Below are 15,014 nucleotides of genomic sequence, written 5' to 3'. Positions count from 1 at the left end.
ACTCCCACGGGGCCTTTTTAAATGCAATCCATAACCCGGATTTGCCAGGAACCCTTCTTACTCCTCCTACTTGCATGTGACACTGGGCTTAGGATCTGCATAGGAAACACACACACAAGCACACACCTACCTTTGTTGCCTGCAGATGCCTCCTTGGCTGTCCCCAAACGGTATCAAACCAACACCCACGGGAAGCTGTAAGCATAGAGGACATGCCTGCACCCCATTGGACTTACCTGTGTGGGTTAAACCCGGGTTATTTGACAACCTATGGCGGTGATGGTTCTGCTCAGGCAGAGCAGTGCTGATGCTCCTCATAAAGCTGTCGCTGCTGTGAAGGTTCTAGGTGACATCACAAATCCCTATGGTTACATACACAACAAAGCTGGGTTGTTGTTGTTTACACTCTGCAAGGCCTGTGGAAGTGAGTGACATCATAGCACTGTAGTTCTGAGGGTTCTAGATGGATGCAACAATCTCCTGTTGCTTCCATGAAGGCCATAATAGACGACATCACCAAACAGCTCCATAGTCACATACACAGCAAAGGAGAGATGTTGTTTACACCTAGTGATGTCAGTGGTATTGAGTGACATCACAGCACAGTGCTAAGGCTCCTGGGCCTGGACACAGCAGCGGCTGCAATATCTCAACGGAGAATACGTTTATATATATGTGTGTGTGTGCGCGTATATATATATATATATATATATATATATATATATATATATATATTTCTCCGCCGAAATCACTTTTAAACCCATTTCCACCTTTTTTTCCCTTCTCTTCCTCTTACTTTTTTTTCACGTTTTTTTACGTTTTTCTCCTTTTCGCCTCTTTTCTGGGCGTATTATTCTTCTTTTTCTTCTTTTTTTTCGTCTAATGCATACCCCATCAGTGCAGCAATGCTTATTCAATACCGCCAGCAGATGGAGACACTGGGGGATAATTTTCTAAGGATTTATACTGATTTTTCCTGTCTGAATTTGTCGCACAGAAAGTTGCAGGCCAAATATGTGTGACATTTCTGCGACTTTAGCTTCTAGAGCATTTTTACAACATTATACATAGGTGCTGAATACATAAAAAGCGACTGTTCAGCGACAGACAAGTCGCATCGGCTGAAAGTAGGCCAGAATGTCAGTCCATGTTGGAGCAGGTTTAGATACAGTCTAAAGTATAGATCTCAAAGTCTGTGCACAGAATTTAGCAAGGGCCTCGCACCTTCTGATGCATCAGGTAGGTGCACAATAGCATAGCCTAACCCTCTGTACTTTGGTCTATATTGATGCGGGACATAGACAGCCAGCTGATGACCAATCCATTAGTGCAATGGATGGCTGGAAGCATTTGTCTTTGCCTTTGCAATACCACAGAAGCAATGCATGGTCAATGTACAGCAATGACACACCTGTGTGAACAGCCAGGAGACCCCCCCCCCCCCCCCCATGTTATGTTACATAGTTACATAGTTAGTACGGTCGAAAAAAGACATATGTCCATCAAGTTCAACCAGGGAATTAAGGGGTAGGGGTGTGGCGCGATATTGGGGAAGGGATGAGATTTTATATTTCTTCATAAGCATTAATCTTATTTTGTCAATTAGGAACATTCAGCACCCACCCGCTATCAAGGCAGCTGCCTATCATGTCATGCCCTACCTGCACAGGTGTGCTGGCTACTCAAATGATCCAATTAAGGAGGCCATTTAGTCAGCAGCAGCAGAAGTCCTGTGCCTGGACGCTCCAACAGCGGCCAGACACAAGCAGAAGCAGAAGCAGCAGAAGCAGCAGCAGCACCACCTTTTGTTTTTTGGCTGCAGCAGCAGCAAGGCCCACAGGGCTGGCTAGCTGGCTAGCCAGCAAGCAGGTAGCAATGAAAGTAGGAATCTTTCTTTTTAACCCTGTAAGGGGGTGGTGCACTGTACCCGAAGATACTGCCATATCGGGTCAATGCATAGGGCGACGGAAGCAAGCTTCGAAATCGGCCCCCGTTCTCAAAAATCCATTTAATATATGGTCCCCAGATAGGGGACGTATCAGATATTAAACTGATAAGAACAGATACTACACTTGATCTTAGCCAAAAGGCCGAGAAGCGATAACCGTGAAAGGGGCGGGCCCAACAAGGTGCCCTTCATGGGCACTATCACTGCTTGCTGTCAGGGAGGCTGCCAGACAATTTTCCATGCACACTCTGGGCTGGGGGGCAGTCAACCACCAGTACACACAGCAGAACCTAAACCCATACCATTATTGCTAAGCAGCAAGACAGGGGCCCATTGCACTCCCACGGGGCCTTTTTAAATGCAATCCATAACCCGGATTTGCCAGGAACCCTTCTTACTCCTCCTACTTGCATGTGACACTGGGCTTAGGATCTGCATAGGAAACACACACACAAGCACACACCTACCTTTGTTGCCTGCAGATGCCTCCTTGGCTGTCCCCAAACGGTATCAAACCAACACCCACGGGAAGCTGTAAGCATAGAGGACATGCCTGCACCCCATTGGACTTACCTGTGTGGGTTAAACCCGGGTTATTTGACAACCTATGGCGGTGATGGTTCTGCTCAGGCAGAGCAGTGCTGATGCTCCTCATAAAGCTGTCGCTGCTGTGAAGGTTCTAGTTGACATCACAAATCCCTATGGTTACATACACAACAAAGCTGGGTTGTTGTTGTTTACACTCTGCAAGGCCTGTGGAAGTGAGTGACATCATAGCACTGTAGTTCTGAGGGTTCTAGATGGATGCAACAATCTCCTGTTGCTTCTATGAAGGCCATAATAGACGACATCACCAAACAGCTCCATAGTCACATACACAGCAAAGGAGAGATGTTGTTTACACCTAGTGATGTCAGTGGTATTGAGTGACATCACAGCACAGTGCTAAGGCTCCTGGGCCTGGACACAGCAGCGGCTGCAATATCTCAACGGAGAATACGTTTATATATATGTGTGTGTGTGCGCGTATATATATATATATATATATATATATATATATATATATATATATATATATATTTCTCCGCCGAAATCACTTTTAAACCCATTTCCACCTTTTTTTCCCTTCTCTTCCTCTTACTTTTTTTTCACGTTTTTTTACGTTTTTCTCCTTTTCGCCTCTTTTCTGGGCGTATTATTCTTCTTTTTCTTCTTTTTTTTCGTCTAATGCATACCCCATCAGTGCAGCAATGCTTATTCAATACCGCCAGCAGATGGAGACACTGGGGGATAATTTTCTAAGGATTTATACTGATTTTTCCTGTCTGAATTTGTCGCACAGAAAGTTGCAGGCCAAATATGTGTGACATTTCTGCGACTTTAGCTTCTAGAGCATTTTTACAACATTATACATAGGTGCTGAATACATAAAAAGCGACTGTTCAGCGACAGACAAGTCGCATCGGCTGAAAGTAGGCCAGAATGTCAGTCCATGTTGGAGCAGGTTTAGATACAGTCTAAAGTATAGATCTCAAAGTCTGTGCACAGAATTTAGCAAGGGCCTCGCACCTTCTGATGCATCAGGTAGGTGCACAATAGCATAGCCTAACCCTCTGTACTTTGGTCTATATTGATGCGGGACATAGACAGCCAGCTGATGACCAATCCATTAGTGCAATGGATGGCTGGAAGCATTTGTCTTTGCCTTTGCAATACCACAGAAGCAATGCATGGTCAATGTACAGCAATGACACACCTGTGTGAACAGCCAGGAGACCCCCCCCCCCCCCCCATGTTATGTTACATAGTTACATAGTTAGTACGGTCGAAAAAAGACATATGTCCATCAAGTTCAACCAGGGAATTAAGGGGTAGGGGTGTGGCGCGATATTGGGGAAAGGATGAGATTTTATATTTTTTCATAAGCATTAATCTTATTTTGTCAATTAGGAACATTCAGCACCCACCCGCTATCAAGGCAGCTGCCTATCATGTCATGCCCTACCTGCACAGGTGTGCTGGCTACTCAAATGATCCAATTAAGGAGGCCATTTAGTCAGCAGCAGCAGAAGTCCTGTGCCTGGACGCTCCAACAGCGGCCAGACACAAGCAGAAGCAGAAGCAGCAGAAGCAGCAGCAGCACCACCTTTTGTTTTTTGGCTGCAGCAGCAGCAAGGCCCACAGGGCTGGCTAGCTGGCTAGCCAGCAAGCAGGTAGCAATGAAAGTAGGAATCTTTCTTTTTAACCCTGTAAGGGGGTGGTGCACTGTACCCGAAGATACTGCCATATCGGGTCAATGCATAGGGCGACGGAAGCAAGCTTCGAAATCAGCCCCCGTTCTCAAAAATCCATTTAATATATGGTCCCCAGATAGGGGACGTATCAGATATTAAACTGATAAGAACAGATACTACACTTGATCTTAGCCAAAAGGCCGAGAAGCGATAACCGTGAAAGGGGCGGGCCCAACAAGGTGCCCTTCATGGGCACTATCACTGCTTGCTGTCAGGGAGGCTGCCAGACAATTTTCCATGCACACTCTGGGCTGGGGGGCAGTCAACCACCAGTACACACAGCAGAACCTAAACCCATACCATTATTGCTAAGCAGCAAGACAGGGGCCCATTGCACTCCCACGGGGCCTTTTTAAATGCAATCCATAACCCGGATTTGCCAGGAACCCTTCTTACTCCTCCTACTTGCATGTGACACTGGGCTTAGGATCTGCATAGGAAACACACACACAAGCACACACCTACCTTTGTTGCCTGCAGATGCCTCCTTGGCTGTCCCCAAACGGTATCAAACCAACACCCACGGGAAGCTGTAAGCATAGAGGACATGCCTGCACCCCATTGGACTTACCTGTGTGGGTTAAACCCGGGTTATTTGACAACCTATGGCGGTGATGGTTCTGCTCAGGCAGAGCAGTGCTGATGCTCCTCATAAAGCTGTCGCTGCTGTGAAGGTTCTAGGTGACATCACAAATCCCTATGGTTACATACACAACAAAGCTGGGTTGTTGTTGTTTACACTCTGCAAGGCCTGTGGAAGTGAGTGACATCATAGCACTGTAGTTCTGAGGGTTCTAGATGGATGCAACAATCTCCTGTTGCTTCTATGAAGGCCATAATAGACGACATCACCAAACAGCTCCATAGTCACATACACAGCAAAGGAGAGATGTTGTTTACACCTAGTGATGTCAGTGGTATTGAGTGACATCACAGCACAGTGCTAAGGCTCCTGGGCCTGGACACAGCAGCGGCTGCAATATCTCAACGGAGAATACGTTTATATATATGTGTGTGTGTGCGCGTATATATATATATATATATATATATATATATATATATATATTTCTCCGCCGAAATCACTTTTAAACCCATTTCCACCTTTTTTTCCCTTCTCTTCCTCTTACTTTTTTTTCACGTTTTTTTACGTTTTTCTCCTTTTCGCCTCTTTTCTGGGCGTATTATTCTTCTTTTTCTTCTTTTTTTTCGTCTAATGCATACCCCATCAGTGCAGCAATGCTTATTCAATACCGCCAGCAGATGGAGACACTGGGGGATAATTTTCCAAGGATTTATACTGATTTTTCCTGTCTGAATTTGTCGCACAGAAAGTTGCAGGCCAAATATGTGTGACATTTCTGCAACTTTAGCTTCTAGAGCATTTTTACAACATTATACATAGGTGCTGAATACATAAAAAGCGACTGTTCAGCGACAGACAAGTCGCATCGGCTGAAAGTAGGCCAGAATGTCAGTCCATGTTGGAGCAGGTTTAGATACAGTCTAAAGTATAGATCTCAAAGTCTGTGCACAGAATTTAGCAAGGGCCTCGCACCTTCTGATGCATCAGGTAGGTGCACAATAGCATAGCCTAACCCTCTGTACTTTGGTCTATATTGATGCGGGACATAGACAGCCAGCTGATGACCAATCCATTAGTGCAATGGATGGCTGGAAGCATTTGTCTTTGCCTTTGCAATACCACAGAAGCAATGCATGGTCAATGTACAGCAATGACACACCTGTGTGAACAGCCAGGAGACCCCCCCCCCCCATGTTATGTTACATAGTTACATAGTTAGTACGGTCGAAAAAAGACATATGTCCATCAAGTTCAACCAGGGAATTAAGGGGTAGGGGTGTGGCGCGATATTGGGGAAGGGATGAGATTTTATATTTCTTCATAAGCATTAATCTTATTTTGTCAATTAGGAACATTCAGCACCCACCCGCTATCAAGGCAGCTGCCTATCATGTCATGCCCTACCTGCACAGGTGTGCTGGCTACTCAAATGATCCAATTAAGGAGGCCATTTAGTCAGCAGCAGCAGAAGTCCTGTGCCTGGACGCTCCAACAGCGGCCAGACACAAGCAGAAGCAGAAGCAGCAGAAGCAGCAGCAGCACCACCTTTTGTTTTTTGGCTGCAGCAAGGCCCACAGGGCTGGCTAGCTGGCTAGCCAGCAAGCAGGTAGCAATGAAAGTAGGAATCTTTCTTTTTAACCCTGTAAGGGGGTGGTGCACTGTACCCGAAGATACTGCCATATCGGGTCAATGCATAGGGCGACGGAAGCAAGCTTCGAAATCGGCCCCCGTTCTCAAAAATCCATTTAATATATGGTCCCCAGATAGGGGACGTATCAGATATTAAACTGATAAGAACAGATACTACACTTGATCTTAGCCAAAAGGCCGAGAAGCGAAAACCGTGAAAGGGGCGTGCCCAACAAGGTGCCCTTCATGGGCACTATCACTGCTTGCTGTCAGGGAGGCCTGCCAGACAATTTTCCATGCACACTCTGGGCTGGGGGGCAGTTAACCACCAGTACACACAGCAGAACCTAAACCCATACCATTATTGCTAAGCAGCAAGACAGGGGCCCATTGCACTCCCACGGGGCCTTTTTAAATGCAATCCATAACCCGGATTTGCCAGGAACCCTTCTTACTCCTCCTACTTGCATGTGACACTGGGCTTAGGATCTGCATAGGAAACACACACACAAGCACACACCTACCTTTGTTGCCTGCAGATGCCTCCTTGGCTGTCCCCAAACGGTATCAAACCAACACCCACGGGAAGCTGTAAGCATAGAGGACATGCCTGCACCCCATTGGACTTACCTGTGTGGGTTAAACCCGGGTTATTTGACAACCTATGGCGGTGATGGTTCTGCTCAGGCAGAGCAGTGCTGATGCTCCTCATAAAGCTGTCGCTGCTGTGAAGGTTCTAGGTGACATCACAAATCCCTATGGTTACATACACAACAAAGCTGGGTTGTTGTTGTTTACACTCTGCAAGGCCTGTGGAAGTGAGTGACATCATAGCACTGTAGTTCTGAGGGTTCTAGATGGATGCAACAATCTCCTGTTGCTTCTATGAAGGCCATAATAGACGACATCACCAACCAGCTCCATAGTCACATACACAGCAAAGGAGAGATGTTGTTTACACCTAGTGATGTCAGTGGTATTGAGTGACATCACAGCACAGTGCTAAGGCTCCTGGGCCTGGACACAGCAGCGGCTGCAATATCTCAACGGAGAATACGTTTATATATATATGTGTGTGTGTGCGCGTATATATATATATATATATATATATATATATATATATTTCTCCGCCGAAATCACTTTTAAACCCATTTCCACCTTTTTTTCCCTTCTCTTCCTCTTACTTTTTTTTCACGTTTTTTTACGTTTTTCTCCTTTTCGCCTCTTTTCTGGGCGTATTATTCTTCTTTTTCTTCTTTTTTTTCGTCTAATGCATACCCCATCAGTGCAGCAATGCTTATTCAATACCGCCAGCAGATGGAGACACTGGGGGATAATTTTCTAAGGATTTATACTGATTTTTCCTGTCTGAATTTGTCGCACAGAAAGTTGCAGGCCAAATATGTGTGACATTTCTGCGACTTTAGCTTCTAGAGCATTTTTACAACATTATACATAGGTGCTGAATACATAAAAAGCGACTGTTCAGCGACAGACAAGTCGCATCGGCTGAAAGTAGGCCAGAATGTCAGTCCATGTTGGAGCAGGTTTAGATACAGTCTAAAGTATAGATCTCAAAGTCTGTGCACAGAATTTAGCAAGGGCCTCGCACCTTCTGATGCATCAGGTAGGTGCACAATAGCATAGCCTAACCCTCTGTACTTTGGTCTATATTGATGCGGGACATAGACAGCCAGCTGATGACCAATCCATTAGTGCAATGGATGGCTGGAAGCATTTGTCTTTGCCTTTGCAATACCACAGAAGCAATGCATGGTCAATGTACAGCAATGACACACCTGTGTGAACAGCCAGGAGACCCCCCCCCCCCCATGTTATGTTACATAGTTACATACTTAGTACGGTCGAAAAAAGACATATGTCCATCAAGTTCAACCAGGGAATTAAGGGGTAGGGGTGTGGCGCGATATTGGGGAAGGGATGAGATTTTATATTTCTTCATAAGCATTAATCTTATTTTGTCAATTAGGAACATTCAGCACCCACCCGCTATCAAGGCAGCTGCCTATCATGTCATGCCCTACCTGCACAGGTGTGCTGGCTACTCAAATGATCCAATTAAGGAGGCCATTTAGTCAGCAGCAGCAGAAGTCCTGTGCCTGGACGCTCCAACAGCGGCCAGACACAAGCAGAAGCAGAAGCAGCAGAAGCAGCAGCAGCACCACCTTTTGTTTTTTGGCTGCAGCAGCAGCAAGGCCCACAGGGCTGGCTAGCTGGCTAGCCAGCAAGCAGGTAGCAATGAAAGTAGGAATCTTTCTTTTTAACCCTGTAAGGGGGTGGTGCACTGTACCCGAAGATACTGCCATATCGGGTCAATGCATAGGGCGACGGAAGCAAGCTTCGAAATCGGCCCCCGTTCTCAAAAATCCATTTAATATATGGTCCCCAGATAGGGGACGTATCAGATATTAAACTGATAAGAACAGATACTACACTTGATCTTAGCCAAAAGGCCGAGAAGCGATAACCGTGAAAGGGGCGGGCCCAACAAGGTGCCCTTCATGGGCACTATCACTGCTTGCTGTCAGGGAGGCTGCCAGACAATTTTCCATGCACACTCTGGGCTGGGGGGCAGTCAACCACCAGTACACACAGCAGAACCTAAACCCATACCATTATTGCTAAGCAGCAAGACAGGGGCCCATTGCACTCCCACGGGGCCTTTTTAAATGCAATCCATAACCCGGATTTGCCAGGAACCCTTCTTACGCCTCCTACTTGCATGTGACACTGGGCTTAGGATCTGCATAGGAAACACACACACAAGCACACACCTACCTTTGTTGCCTGCAGATGCCTCCTTGGCTGTCCCCAAACGGTATCAAACCAACACCCACGGGAAGCTGTAAGCATAGAGGACATGCCTGCACCCCATTGGACTTACCTGTGTGGGTTAAACCCGGGTTATTTGACAACCTATGGCGGTGATGGTTCTGCTCAGGCAGAGCAGTGCTGATGCTCCTCATAAAGCTGTCGCTGCTGTGAAGGTTCTAGGTGACATCACAAATCCCTATGGTTACATACACAACAAAGCTGGGTTGTTGTTGTTTACACTCTGCAAGGCCTGTGGAAGTGAGTGACATCATAGCACTGTAGTTCTGAGGGTTCTAGATGGATGCAACAATCTCCTGTTGCTTCTATGAAGGCCATAATAGACGACATCACCAAACAGCTCCATAGTCACATACACAGCAAAGGAGAGATGTTGTTTACACCTAGTGATGTCAGTGGTATTGAGTGACATCACAGCACAGTGCTAAGGCTCCTGGGCCTGGACACAGCAGCGGCTGCAATATCTCAACGGAGAATACGTTTATATATATGTGTGTGTGTGCGCGTATATATATATATATATATATGTATATATATATATATTTCTCCGCCGAAATCACTTTTAAACCCATTTCCACCTTTTTTTCCCTTCTCTTCCTCTTACTTTTTTTTCACGTTTTTTTACGTTTTTCTCCTTTTCGCCTCTTTTCTGGGCGTATTATTCTTCTTTTTCTTCTTTTTTTTCGTCTAATGCATACCCCATCAGTGCAGCAATGCTTATTCAATACCGCCAGCAGATGGAGACACTGGGGGATAATTTTCTAAGGATTTATACTGATTTTTCCTGTCTGAATTTGTCGCACAGAAAGTTGCAGGCCAAATATGTGTGACATTTCTGCGACTTTAGCTTCTAGAGCATTTTTACAACATTATACATAGGTGCTGAATACATAAAAAGCGAATGTTCAGCGACAGACAAGTCGCATCGGCTGAAAGTAGGCCAGAATGTCAGTCCATGTTGGAGCAGGTTTAGATACAGTCTAAAGTATAGATCTCAAAGTCTGTGCACAGAATTTAGCAAGGGCCTCGCACCTTCTGATGCATCAGGTAGGTGCACAATAGCATAGCCTAACCCTCTGTACTTTGGTCTATATTGATGCGGGACATAGACAGCCAGCTGATGACCAATCCATTAGTGCAATGGATGGCTGGAAGCATTTGTCTTTGCCTTTGCAATACCACAGAAGCAATGCATGGTCAATGTACAGCAATGACACACCTGTGTGAACAGCCAGGAGACCCCCCCCCCCCCCATGTTATGTTACATAGTTACATAGTTAGTACGGTCGAAAAAAGACATATGTCCATCAAGTTCAACCAGGGAATTAAGGGGTAGGGGTGTGGCGCGATATTGGGGAAGGGATGAGATTTTATATTTCTTCATAAGCATTAATCTTATTTTGTCAATTAGGAACATTCAGCACCCACCCGCTATCAAGGCAGCTGCCTATCATGTCATGCCCTACCTGCACAGGTGTGCTGGCTACTCATATGATCCAATTAAGGAGGCCATTTAGTCAGCAGCAGCAGAAGTCCTGTGCCTGGACGCTCCAACAGCGGCCAGACACAAGCAGAAGCAGAAGCAGCAGAAGCAGCAGCAGCACCACCTTTTGTTTTTTGGCTGCAGCAGCAGCAAGGCCCACAGGGCTGGCTAGCTGGCTAGCCAGCAAGCAGGTAGCAATGAAAGTAGGAATCTTTCTTTTTAACCCTGTAAGGGGGTGGTGCACTGTACCCGAAGATACTGCCATATCGGGTCAATGCATAGGGCGACGGAAGCAAGCTTCGAAATCGGCCCCCGTTCTCAAAAATCCATTTAATATATGGTTCCCAGATAGGGGACGTATCAGATATTAAACTGATAAGAACAGATACTACACTTGATCTTAGCCAAAAGGCCGAGAAGCGATAACCGTGAAAGGGGCGGGCCCAACAAGGTGCCCTTCATGGGCACTATCACTGCTTGCTGTCAGGGAGGCTGCCAGACAATTTTCCATGCACACTCTGGGCTGGGGGGCAGTCAACCACCAGTACACACAGCAGAACCTAAACCCATACCATTATTGCTAAGCAGCAAGACAGGGGCCCATTGCACTCCCACGGGGCCTTTTTAAATGCAATCCATAACCCGGATTTGCCAGGAACCCTTCTTACTCCTCCTACTTGCATGTGACACTGGGCTTAGGATCTGCATAGGAAACACACACACAAGCACACACCTACCTTTGTTGCCTGCAGATGCCTCCTTGGCTGTCCCCAAACGGTATCAAACCAACACCCACGGGAAGCTGTAAGCATAGAGGACATGCCTGCACCCCATTGGACTTACCTGTGTGGGTTAAACCCGGGTTATTTGACAACCTATGGCGGTGATGGTTCTGCTCAGGCAGAGCAGTGCTGATGCTCCTCATAAAGCTGTCGCTGCTGTGAAGGTTCTAGGTGACATCACAAATCCCTATGGTTACATACACAACAAAGCTGGGTTGTTGTTGTTTACACTCTGCAAGGCCTGTGGAAGTGAGTGACATCATAGCACTGTAGTTCTGAGGGTTCTAGATGGATGCAACAATCTCCTGTTGCTTCTATGAAGGCCATAATAGACGACATCACCAAACAGCTCCATAGTCACATACACAGCAAAGGAGAGATGTTGTTTACACCTAGTGATGTCAGTGGTATTGAGTGACATCACAGCACAGTGCTAAGGCTCCTGGGCCTGGACACAGCAGCGGCTGCAATATCTCAACGGAGAATACGTTTATATATATGTGTGTGTGTGCGCGTATATATATATATATATATATATATATATATATATATATATATCTCCGCCGAAATCACTTTTAAACCCATTTCCACCTTTTTTTCCCTTCTCTTCCTCTTACTTTTTTTTTCAAGTTTTTTTACGTTTTTCTCCTTTTCGCCTCTTTTCTGGGCGTATTATTCTTCTTTTTCTTCTTTTTTTTCGTCTAATGCATACCCCATCAGTGCAGCAATGCTTATTCAATACCGCCAGCAGATGGAGACACTGGGGGATAATTTTCTAAGGATTTATACTGATTTTTCCTGTCTGAATTTGTCGCACAGAAAGTTGCAGGCCAAATATGTGTGACATTTCTGCGACTTTAGCTTCTAGAGCATTTTTACAACATTATACATAGGTGCTGAATACATAAAAAGCGACTGTTCAGCGACAGACAAGTCGCATCGGCTGAAAGTAGGCCAGAATGTCAGTCCATGTTGGAGCAGGTTTAGATACAGTCTAAAGTATAGATCTCAAAGTCTGTGCACAGAATTTAGCAAGGGCCTCGCACCTTCTGATGCATCAGGTAGGTGCACAATAGCATAGCCTAACCCTCTGTACTTTGGTCTATATTGATGCGGGACATAGACAGCCAGCTGATGACCAATCCATTAGTGCAATGGATGGCTGGAAGCATTTGTCTTTGCCTTTGCAATACCACAGAAGCAATGCATGGTCAATGTACAGCAATGACACACCTGTGTGAACAGCCAGGAGACCCCCCCCCCCCCATGTTATGTTACATAGTTACATAGTTAGTACGGTCGAAAAAAGACATATGTCCATCAAGTTCAACCAGGGAATTAAGGGGTAGGGGTGTGGCGCGATATTGGGGAAGGGATGAGATTTTATATTTCTTCATAAGCATTAATCTTATTTTGTCAATTAGGAACATTCAGCACCCACCCGCTATCAAGGCAGCTGCCTATCATGTCATGCCCTACCTGCACAGGTGTGCTGGCTACTCAAATGATCCAATTAAGGAGGCCATTTAGTCAGCAGCAGCAGAAGTCCTGTGCCTGGACGCTCCAACAGCGGCCAGACACAAGCAGAAGCAGAAGCAGCAGAAGCAGCAGCAGCACCACCTTTTGTTTTTTGGCTGCAGCAGCAGCAAGGCCCACAGGGCTGGCTAGCTGGCTAGCCAGCAAGCAGGTAGCAATGAAAGTAGGAATCTTTCTTTTTAACCCTGTAAGGGGGTGGTGCACTGTACCCGAAGATACTGCCATATCGGGTCAATGCATAGGGCGACGGAAGCAAGCTTCGAAATCGGCCCCCGTTCTCAAAAATCCATTTAATATATGGTCCCCAGATAGGGGACGTATCAGATATTAAACTGATAAGAACAGATACTACACTTGATCTTAGCCAAAAGGCCGAGAAGCGATAACCGTGAAAGGGGCGGGCCCAACAAGGTGCCCTTCATGGGCACTATCACTGCTTGCTGTCAGGGAGGCTGCCAGACAATTTTCCATGCACACTCTGGGCTGGGGGGCAGTCAACCACCAGTACACACAGCAGAACCTAAACCCATACCATTATTGCTAAGCAGCAAGACAGGGGCCCATTGCACTCCCACGGGGCCTTTTTAAATGCAATCCATAACCCGGATTTGCCAGGAACCCTTCTTACTCCTCCTACTTGCATGTGACACTGGGCTTAGGATCTGCATAGGAAACACACACACAAGCACACACCTACCTTTGTTGCCTGCAGATGCCTCCTTGGCTGTCCCCAAACGGTATCAAACCAACACCCACGGGAAGCTGTAAGCATAGAGGACATGCCTGCACCCCATTGGACTTACCTGTGTGGGTTAAACCCGGGTTATTTGACAACCTATGGCGGTGATGGTTCTGCTCAGGCAGAGCAGTGCTGATGCTCCTCATAAAGCTGTCGCTGCTGTGAAGGTTCTAGGTGACATCACAAATCCCTATGGTTACATACACAACAAAGCTGGGTTGTTGTTGTTTACACTCTGCAAGGCCTGTGGAAGTGAGTGACATCATAGCACTGTAGTTCTGAGGGTTCTAGATGGATGCAACAATCTCCTGTTGCTTCTATGAAGGCCATAATAGACGACATCACCAAACAGCTCCATAGTCACATACACAGCAAAGGAGAGATGTTGTTTACACCTAGTGATGTCAGTGGTATTGAGTGACATCACAGCACAGTGCTAAGGCTCCTGGGCCTGGACACAGCAGCGGCTGCAATATCTCAACGGAGAATACGTTTATATATATGTGTGTGTGTGCGCGTATATATATATATATATATATATATATATATATATATATATTTCTCCGCCAAAATCACTTTTAAACCCATTTCCACCTTTTTTTCCCTTCTCTTCCTCTTACTTTTTTTTCACGTTTTTTTACGTTTTTCTCCTTTTCGCCTCTTTTCTGGGCGTATTATTCTTCTTTTTCTTCTTTTTTTTCGTCTAATGCATACCCCATCAGTGCAGCAATGCTTATTCAATACCGCCAGCAGATGGAGACACTGGGGGATAATTTTCTAAGGATTTATACTGATTTTTCCTGTCTGAATTTGTCGCACAGAAAGTTGCAGGCCAAATATGTGTGACATTTCTGCGACTTTAGCTTCTAGAGCATTTTTACAACATTATACATAGGTGCTGAATACATAAAAAGCGACTGTTCAGCGACAGACAAGTCGCATCGGCTGAAAGTAGGCCAGAATGTCAGTCCATGTTGGAGCAGGTTTAGATACAGTCTAAAGTATAGATCTCAAAGTCTGTGCACATAATTTAGCAAGGGCCTCGCACCTTCTGATGCATCAGGTAGGTGCACAATAGCATAGCCTAACCCTCTGTACTTTGGTCTATATTGATGCGGGACATAGACAGCCAGCTGATGACCAATCCATTAGTGCAATGGATGGCTG

At 45.9% G+C, this 15,014-nt stretch overlaps 6 non-coding genes across 6 annotated transcripts; all 6 read right to left on the bottom strand.

Annotated features, from left to right (window-relative positions):
• Window positions 1-1,911: 1,911 nt before the first annotated feature.
• Window positions 1,912-2,102, bottom strand: LOC130300656 (U2 spliceosomal RNA). The gene has a single exon (XR_008851495.1). It is a non-coding gene; the product is annotated as a U2 spliceosomal RNA (small nuclear RNA).
• Window positions 2,103-4,203: 2,101 nt separating this feature from the next.
• On the bottom strand, window positions 4,204-4,394 carry LOC130300647 (U2 spliceosomal RNA). The gene has a single exon (XR_008851484.1). It is a non-coding gene; the product is annotated as a U2 spliceosomal RNA (small nuclear RNA).
• Window positions 4,395-6,473: 2,079 nt separating this feature from the next.
• LOC130300700 (U2 spliceosomal RNA) lies at window positions 6,474-6,664 on the bottom strand. The gene has a single exon (XR_008851537.1). It is a non-coding gene; the product is annotated as a U2 spliceosomal RNA (small nuclear RNA).
• A 2,085-nt stretch (window positions 6,665-8,749) lies between these two features.
• On the bottom strand, window positions 8,750-8,940 carry LOC130300655 (U2 spliceosomal RNA). Its single transcript, XR_008851494.1, has one exon. It is a non-coding gene; the product is annotated as a U2 spliceosomal RNA (small nuclear RNA).
• Window positions 8,941-11,023: 2,083 nt separating this feature from the next.
• LOC130300651 (U2 spliceosomal RNA) lies at window positions 11,024-11,214 on the bottom strand. Its single transcript, XR_008851489.1, has one exon. It is a non-coding gene; the product is annotated as a U2 spliceosomal RNA (small nuclear RNA).
• A 2,087-nt stretch (window positions 11,215-13,301) lies between these two features.
• LOC130300654 (U2 spliceosomal RNA) lies at window positions 13,302-13,492 on the bottom strand. The gene has a single exon (XR_008851493.1). It is a non-coding gene; the product is annotated as a U2 spliceosomal RNA (small nuclear RNA).
• Window positions 13,493-15,014: the final 1,522 nt, after the last annotated feature.

Source organism: Hyla sarda, unplaced genomic scaffold (genome assembly GCF_029499605.1).
Source record: "Hyla sarda isolate aHylSar1 unplaced genomic scaffold, aHylSar1.hap1 scaffold_1092, whole genome shotgun sequence".
NCBI lineage: Eukaryota > Metazoa > Chordata > Amphibia > Anura > Hylidae > Hyla > Hyla sarda.
Note: the sequence above shows the minus strand (reverse complement) of the source record. Positions and strands in the feature narration are given on the sequence as shown.